Source organism: Schistocerca piceifrons, chromosome 1, assembly GCF_021461385.2.
Source record: "Schistocerca piceifrons isolate TAMUIC-IGC-003096 chromosome 1, iqSchPice1.1, whole genome shotgun sequence".
Lineage (NCBI taxonomy): Eukaryota > Metazoa > Arthropoda > Insecta > Orthoptera > Acrididae > Schistocerca > Schistocerca piceifrons.
In genome coordinates this window covers 270,296,219-270,305,613 of record NC_060138.1, presented here as the reverse complement: position 1 = coordinate 270,305,613, position 9,395 = coordinate 270,296,219, and the positions used below count along the sequence as shown (strand labels likewise).

At 45.6% G+C, this 9,395-nt stretch overlaps 1 pseudogene; it reads left to right on the top strand.

Moving 5' to 3' along the window:
* The first annotated feature begins 955 nt into the window (after positions 1–955).
* On the top strand, positions 956–1,073 carry LOC124717403 (annotated as a pseudogene).
* Positions 1,074–9,395: the final 8,322 nt, after the last annotated feature.

Sequence of the window (9,395 nt, the reverse complement as noted above, 5' to 3'; positions counted from 1 at the left end):
CCAAAGCATATGATACAGTCAGTCATTGCAATCTGTAAGATAATTTGGATGTGTTTGGTATTCATAGGACAGAGAAAAGTGGTTTGATTCTTACCTACAAAACGGAACACAGATTGTAGGGCTGATGTCAGCTTATTACAATCAAAAAATAAATGTAGTATCTGATGAAAAAAATAAATAAATAAATAAATAAATAAAAAAGAGGAAATAGGAGTACGACAAGCCAGTATTCTAGATCTCATATTGTTTCTTGTCTATATAAATGACATCCGCACCTTAGATGGTACAGCCAATGCTATACTATTTGCAGGTGATACTAATGTGATAATACATGCTCCAAAGCAAATACTGCAGACAATTTGTGATCAAATCCTTAAGAGTGTCTGTGGTGTCACTGCCAGACACCACACTTGCTAGGTGGTAGCTTAAATCGGCCGCGGTCCATTTAGTACATGTAGGACCCGCGTGTCGCCACTGTGTGATCGCAGACCGAGCGCAACCACAAGGCAGGTCTCGAGTTACGGAATAGCACTCGCCCCAGTTGTACGACGACATTCCTAGCGACTATACAGACGAAGCCTTTGCTCTCATTTGCCAAGAGACAGTTAGACTAGCCTTCAGCTAAGTCCATGGCTACGACCTAGCAAGGCGCCATTAGCCTTACATAGTTTGATAGTTATCGTATGAAATGTCTCATCAAGAACGTTGTAAACCAACAAAGAATAAAAGTTAAGTATTCATGGAGCTGCATACTTTTCTTATTAGAATTCACTACTTATCCTGTTCCAGAATTCACGCCAGTCAGCATGTGTGTACGCGTGCCTTTCTTTCGGCTATCCGTCACTGTGGACTGGCTGCCTTGTCAGTCCACTACAGTGTCCACTCTTGCTTCAATGCAAACAGAATTACATTAAATGCAAATAAAACAAATTATATGCACTTTGGGAAAATAAGGGGCAATGGCCTTGCCACAGTGGATACACCGATTCCCGTCAGATCACCGAAGTTAAGCGCTGTCGGGCGTGGCCGGCACTTGGATGGGTGTCCATCCAGGCCGCCATGTGCTGTTGCCATTTTTCGGGGTGCACTCAGCCTCGTGATGCTAATTGAGGAGCTACTCGAGCGAATAGTAGCGGCTCTGGTCAAAGAAAACCATCGGAACGACCGGGAGAGCGGTGTGCTGACCACACGCCCCTCCTATCCGCATCCTCATCTGAGGATGACACGGCGGTCGGATGGTCCCGATGGGCCGCTTGTGGCCTGAAGACGGAGTGCTTTGGGAAAATAAGCCAAAATGTAAATTATGATATGGTGTTGGGTGACAAAGTCATAGATACAGTGACATCTACAAAATTGCTGGTGATTCATGCTGATAAAAACTTAATGCAACTTGTTTTGCCTATTTTAGCTATTTTCAGTCTCTTGCAACATATGGAATACTATGTTGGGATACCATCACTTGCTGCCTAAAACAAATTTTTTTGCTATGGTAGACGATTATCAGAACAGTAACACTCATCCACATACACATAGCTACAATACCCAAAATAGCACAGCACTCTGTACCCAGTGAACGAAAAGAACAAACACTCAAAGGCATGTGAGCCATACTGATACAAAACTTTACAACTGACTGCCAGTCAAGACCAGAAAGTTAGACAAGGAAAACAAATTTAAAGCAGAATTTAAAAAAAAATTCTGTTTGAACATTGTCTCATTGGTATTGCAGACCAATAAACATTTTCTGGTGTTTATTATTATTATTATTATTATTATTATTATTATTACAGAATTTGGCTCATTATAGACTGCTTAGAACCTAAGACAAAGGTACAATCTCTTTCTTTTTAGCTTCCCAGAACCTCTTCATGCGTTGGCCGATGGCCTGCTTCTGTTCATTTGACGTCACCCTCCCAAGTAGCGAATTTCATCGTTGGGCAGGAAATTTTGCAGTATTGATCAATAGCCTGAAATTTTCCATATTCTGTATGGTCTTTTCTGTGACATTAAGTTTTCATAAGTCCTTTCCTTGTCTCTTCCAGCCATCTCCTGGTACTTTTTAATTTTGAAATGAAGTTAAAAATTTTCTTCGTTAGCCTATTTTCATTTATTCTGCACATATGACTGTAAAATTGTAATCTCCTCTTTCTTATTGTGTCCGTGATGGTTTCAATGTTTCCTTATGGACCTTCTTTACTTCTCTATTTTTGTTCTTTTGTGGTCCTAAAATTTTACTGAGTATTTTCCATTCTTTCTTTTCCAGTTCTTCTTGTTCACCTCTTTTATTCACTGTTAAAGTGCTTCTGGTCTAATTACTGTTGTGTAGTGTTTAATTTTTGCCTGGAATGATACTGTCTTTTATCATATCAGTTTTGGGCGAGTTTGTATGCTAATTCCATTTTCTTCGGTCTTTTCTTCCTTGTGGTGTAATCTAACCCATTTGATTGTATCCACTCTCTCAAGTACTTAAATATATCAACTATTTTGATGTATCTCTGTTGTGTTTAGGTTTAATATATGCCATTTTCTCATATGATATTAGTAGGTTGGTTGGTTTGGGGAGTTGAAGGGACCACCAGATTACAAAGGCCATTGGTCCCTTTTTCCATGACGATGAAACCCACAAGGAACATAAACAAGCAACAGAGGTAACAAGGGATGACACAGAACAAGAAAGACACAGACAAAAACCAGAAAACAAGGAATTAAAGCACAGAGAGTTGTACAGCAGTTGGCCGACCATGGAAACAAACAAGGAAAAGCCAACCACAAAGAGACACACTAAAAACCCCAATCTAAAACCGTAGGCCAAAGGCCAGACGCAACACACAAAAGGGACAAACCCTCAGATTGAGCAATAAAAGCCCCCTGATTGAATAAACCTCAAAACTAACTCAACTAAACTCAAAACAGCATCAGCTGCCTTGTGCCAAATCCAGCTGAAGGCCTGGGTGGTGCACACACCATGGGGGTATACGTAGATGGGCCCAGAAAAGAGGTGGAAGAGGGAGAAACTAAAGCCCAGAGAGAAGAGACCGTACTTGAACTGCAATTGTACACCCTGACCAGGGCCGCCGTTCTGGAAGATGGACAACCGAGTTGGGGAACAGAAGATGGTAATTGGGATGCCCAGGCAAGCTACAAACATGCACAGCATAAGTGGCCAGCAGTCATAGGCGCTGGATCCGCAACGGAGGGACAGCAGCCTCCACAAGTAGGCTGTAGACAGGGCTTGTGCGGAAAGCTCCAGTGGTGAGTCGGATCCCGCAGTGAAGGATGGCGTCAAGCAACTGCAACGGTGAAGGCAATGCCAAACCATAAGCCAGGCTCCCATAATCGAGACGGGACTGAATCAACGTGTGATACAGTCGGAGAGGGTAGACCGATCGGCACCCCAGCAGATGTGACTCAAGCAACGAAGAGCATTAAGATGACGCCAGCATGCTTGTTTAAGAAGCCAAATATGAGGAAGCCAAGTCAACCGGGCATCAAAAAGCAAGCCCAAAAACCAATGCGTCTCCACCACGGCACAACGTTCGCTGTCAAGATAAAGCCATGGCTCAGGGTGAACAGTGCGACGCTGGCAGAAATGTATGACGCAGGTCTTGGCGGCCAAGAACTGGAAGCTGTGCGTGACAGCCCAAGACTGTGCCCTGCAGATGGTGCCCTGTAACTGCCATTCAGCATCTGCAATGCCAGTGGAGCTACAGTAAAGGCAAAAGTCATCAGCATACAAAGAAGCCAAAATGGATGTTCCCACAGCTGCAGCTAGCCCATTGATAGCAACTAAAAAGAGGCAGACACTAAAGACGGAGCCTTGCGGGACCTCATTCTCCTGGACTCGGGAGGAACTGTTGGAGTGACCAACTTGCACGCGGCAGGAACGAAGCAACAGAAAGTTCTGAATAAAAATCGGAAGCAGGCTCCGAAGACCCCACCCATGAAGCGTGGTGAGGATGTGCTGCCGCCATGTTGTATTGTATGCCTTCGCATGTTAAAAAAGACAGCAACTGGATGCTGATGGTGGGCAAATACCGTGTGGATGACAGGCTTCAGGCAGAACAGATTATCGGTGGCAGAGCAGCCCTTACGGAATCCACCCTGAGATGGAGCCAGAAGGCCCCGAGACTCAAGTAGCCAACTCAACCTCCAGCTCACCAGGCATTTGAGCAACTTGCATGGAACATTGATGAGGCTAATGGGGCAGTAGCTGTCCACCTCCAGTGCGTTCTTGCCAGGTTTCAACACGGGGATGACGATGCTTTCCCATCATTGTGATGGGAACTCACTCTCAACCCAGATATGGTTGAAAAGGTCTACGATGTGTCGCTGGCAGTCCACCAAGAGGTGTTTGAGCTCTGATAGTGGATGCGATCCGGCCCGGGAGCCATGTCAGGGCAAGCGGCTACAGCACTTTGGAATTCCCACTCACTGAATGGGGCATCATACAAATCGGGATGGCGCATAATGAATGAAAGGCTCCAACGTTCCAATCACTCTTTCAGGAAGTGGAAGGCCAACGGGTAATTCATAGAAGCAGAACTCTGAGTATAATGCTCTGCTAAGAGTTCTGCAATCGTGTCTGATTCAGTACAGACTGCTCCATTCAGGGAAAGCTCAGGTACGCTGACGGGGGGTATGAGATCCAGAGTCGCCTAATCTTGACCCAAACCTGCGATGGAGAAGTACAGATGCCAATGGTGGAGACATACCTTTCCCAGCACTTCTGCTTCCATGGGTGAATAAAACCTTGGGCTCATGCACGGAGCCGCTTAAATGTAAGGTGGTGTTCCAGTGTTGGGTACCGCTTATGACGTTGGAGGGCCAGCCTGCAATCTCTAATCGCTTCAGCGATCCCCAGTGTCCACAAAGGCACAGTCCTCCGCCGAGGGGACCCGGAAGAAAAGGGAACTGCAGATTCTGCTCAGAAACGATGCCGGTGGTTATTGTGTGAATCACCATATCAATGGCTTCATGAGAAAGAGGCTCAATAGTGGCAATGGAGGCGAACGAGTCCCAGTCAGCCTCCCATCTGGGGAGGCGCCCAGAAGAGGGACGCTGTGGCAGTGACAGAAAGATTGGAAAGTAGTCACTACCGCACAAGTTGTCATGCACAATCCATTGGACAAACGGTAATAGGCCAGGGCTCAGAACGAAAGGTTGACGGCTGAGTATGTGCCATGCGCCATACTGAAATGTGTGGAGGCATCATTATTTAAAAGAGAAAGGTCGAGCTGTGCCAACACTTGTTCAGCAACAATGCCTCAGTCTGTTGCCACAAATTCACCTCACAAAGGGTTATGGGTGTTGAAGTCGCCCAGGAATAGAAAAGGTGGCGGCAGTTGGGCTATCAGTGCAGCCAGTATGTGCTGTGGGACATCACCATCTGGTGGAAGATAGATACTGCAGATGGTAACAGCCTGTGACGTCCACACTATAACAGCAACAGCCTCTAAAGACGTTTGAAGAGGCACATGGTCACTGTAAAGAGAGTTAAGGACGTAGACGCAGACACCACCAGTTATCCTCTCATAAGCTGCCCAATTCTTATAATAACCCCAACAGCCATGGAGGGCGGGGATTTGCAATGCCGGAAACCAAGTTTCCTGGAGAGCAATGCAAAAGAAAGGGTGAAAGCTGAGAAGTTGTCAGAACTAAGCAAGGTGGTGGAACAAATCACAGCAAATCCACTGAAGAATGACATCGTCCACAGCCAAAAAAGGTGTGAAGCAACCAAGGAGGCAGATTACGCTGCCGGGTCATCTACTGCCACTGAGGGAGAGCCTGACTCAAGAACCATTGCGTCTGAGGTAGAGGCGAGATTGAGGTCTTCGGGGGACGCAGAATCTCCACCTCATCCTCAGACACAGAGCTGGTAGGTAGCGGTGGTGGTGCGGGTGCCACCGCAATTTCCTTGGTCTTAGGGGTCTTCTTTCTTGACTTGTCTCACTGCTCCTTTGGTTTCTCTGGGTGGGTGGGCTTTGCGGATTCAGTCTCCGGGACAGGAGGATCATGAAGCCATAAGACCAGCTGCTTCTGGACACTTCAGCCACTGGCAGGCGTCAACCTTCCCACTAGGAGAACCCTGGGGAGGAAGGGAACCAAGGGACCCCTTCTGAGCGAGAGGAGCCGAAGAAGTGGTACGCTTCTCTGGCTTAGAAGGTGGACGTCTCCGATGGTTGGGGGGAGGGGGGGGGGGGTTGCTCCCGAAGTAGGTGGTGCAGGAGCAACAGGGAGAGAAGCAGCCCCCACCATCAAGGGGGTAGGTGTAGTCTTACAGCTCCGAGCTCTGAGAGCTAACTGGAATTGGTGCAATGGATGGGGCTGGAACTGCAGTTATAGTGGAGGCATTAGACGTTGTCATCCACATTGGATGAAGCCCTTCAAATTTCCGTTTTGCCTCTGTGTAGGTCAGTCGACCCAGGGTCTAGTATTCCATTATTTTCCTCTCCTTCTGTAGAATCCTATAGCCCCGCGAGAAAGGGGAGTGTTGCTCCCCCGCAGTTGACACAGATGGGGGGCGGGGCACATGGACTATTGGGATGGGACGGACAACCACAATCTCGACATATGAGGCTGGAAGTACAATGGGAAGACATATGGCCGAACTTCCAACAATTAAAGTATCGTATCGTGGGAGGGATATATGACTTGACATCACAGCGGTAGACCATCACCTGGACCTTCTCGGGTAATGTTATCACCCTCTATGGCCAAGATGAAAACACTGGTGACAATCCCATTATTCCTCGGACCCCGGTGGATGCGCTGGACGAAATGGAGACCTCGTCATTCTAAGCTGGCATGCAGCTCACCATCGGACTCTAAAATAAGATCCCTGTGGAAGATAATAAATAACCCTGGACTGTATTTAAGCTCTTATGGGGCGTGATAGTAACAGAAAGATCCCGCATCTTATCACAAGTGAGTAATGCCCATGACTGGGCAGAGGGTGCTATTTTGATCAAGACTGACTCAGATCACATTTTGGACAAGCCCTCCACCTCCCCAAACTTGTCCTCTAAATGCTCTACAAAGAACTGAGGCTTCATGGACACAAAGGATTCCCCATCAGCTCACGTACATACTAGGTACTGGGGAGAATAAGATTCGCTGCCATAAGTAGCCTTCCGTTCCTCCCATGGCATGGCCAGGAAGAGGAACGACTTGGGGTCGTGCTTCTGTGCATTGAATTGAGCCCTGGAACACTAAAGAGACTGCTGGTGGCTGGCCACCAGCAAGAGATGATGTACTACACTTCATTGCGGGTCATCCGCCCTGATGCCACCCACTCCGACCAAGGACTCTCTGCACGTGCGCCACTCAGGCGCAGCACGGGCCACCTGGCAGGATAGCCATTGCCAGGAATCCCAATGCACCAAGGAAATAGGCATCTACCCCTTGGCATACATGGGGAGTTAACGGCGGGGCATCAGCAGAGCGATCCCTTTGTTGTCAGGAGGCTACAACCAACAGGGTACATGGCGGCCCCACCACAACAGATTGGCTACCGTGCTGGATATCAAGTGCAAATAAGTCCATGGTCGTCTTCGGTGCAGAAAGCGACACTGCACAGCGCATGGTGGAAAACGCACCCAGGAAAGTGTCCTCGCTCAAAAGATGGAGAATTAGTGGGACTGCAATGCGACGACGAGAAAGGGGGCTAAAGATCTCAATGAACTATGGACACAATGGACCGTGTAAGGCACCCCCAATTGGCTCGCTTTTCAGGAAAATTTAGAAATATGGAGGTGAAACCCTAAGGGGACCATCACATAAAGGCCGAAATGTGAGACACTCCTTTTAGTCGCCTCATACGACGAAAGGCCGAAATGTGAGACACTCCTTTTAGTCGCCTCATGCGACAGGCAGGAATACCTCGGGCCTATTCCAACCCCCAGACCCTCGGGGGGGGGGGGGGGGGGGTATGATATTAGTAATCTGGTTTTAGCTGCATTTTTGTGAAGTGTTTCTATAATTATCTTTGCATCTGTTTTGTCCTTAGAAATTACTGCAATATCATCAGCAAAAGTGATACATCTCACCTCAAATCTTCTTCTTTGTTCTCCTACATGGATTCCTTCAATGTTTCTCTCTAGTAGTTGTTTATCCCACTCCTTCATCACCTTGTCTAAGACCAGATTGAAGAGAATTGGTGAGAGCCCATCGCCCTGCCGAACACCTGTGTTAATTCTGATAGGTTCAATTTCTCCTAGAAATTTAATTTTTGAAGTTTTATCTGTGAGTGTCAGTTCGACTAATTATCAGGTGGTTTTGTTAATACCTGCTTCTTCCAGTGTTAGTGTTTATATTAAGGCAAAACCAAAAATCTTGTCTTTGATTCCTAAACTTTTTATTATATTTGCAAATCTACTGGACAAGTGTTGTGCAAAATGAAATGTCTACTTAATTATTGTATTGTGTAAAAGGATTTGCTGGCAAGGCACCCGAAAGTAAAGCTCTATGGAAAACAGCCTTCACAATTATGATATCCTAAGTATACATGTATATAAAGTTGTATTACTATGTACTGTGTGATCTTGTACTATTCTATGTTACTATGTATTGTGTGACCTTGTATTATTTTCTTTGTAGTTTTTAATTAACATATTTGCATATTCTATTTCCTTGAAATGGTTTCCCATCAACTTACACGTACATTTGTGCAACATCCAAACAATATTTATTTTCGGCAGGTGGATAAATAAAAGAAATAGCTGTTTTGTTTGTTAAGGAACAAAAGTTGTACACCTGTAAACGCAGAGCAAATGAACTGATCTGCTGCTGTATAATGTTAATGCCAGTGCCAATGCCAACGAGTCGTACATTATATTCATGTTTAAACGTAATGGCTTGTCTTGTCGAAGATAGATTTTTCACTTGCACCTAATATAAATTCACAAAGCAATATAAGCTTGTTTTTCCCTCCCTTCCCCTAAAAAATGGGTTTCTCTTATTTGAGTGACCTTAATTATTATCTGTGAGGGTTAATCATAAAGATTTAGTTATCACCTCAGAAAAGGAAAGTTACACAATTACTTTTTGTTTGTTTGCAAGTAAATGTCATCTGCTGGGTACTCTTTGTAGTCTTTGTGTCAGAGAAATTCAGTACATTGCTGGAGGAGCAAAACAAAATGACAAATCTTAGTGATAAAGTGAAGTAGGCCCTATTGTGGAATGATTGGTTTTCTTTACTTGATGAAAAACGACACTCCCGCAATAAACGCTGCACTGTTGGATGTTACCGCAACTATGCATCATCGTATGACAAGGGTTAGGTGGCACAGACAGTCAACCACGTGTGAATGATTACAGAATAAGGTTAATACTTGTTTCATTACATTTCTTCTAGTCACTCCATGTTTAAATGTGAGGTAATGTCAAAAGCACAGATC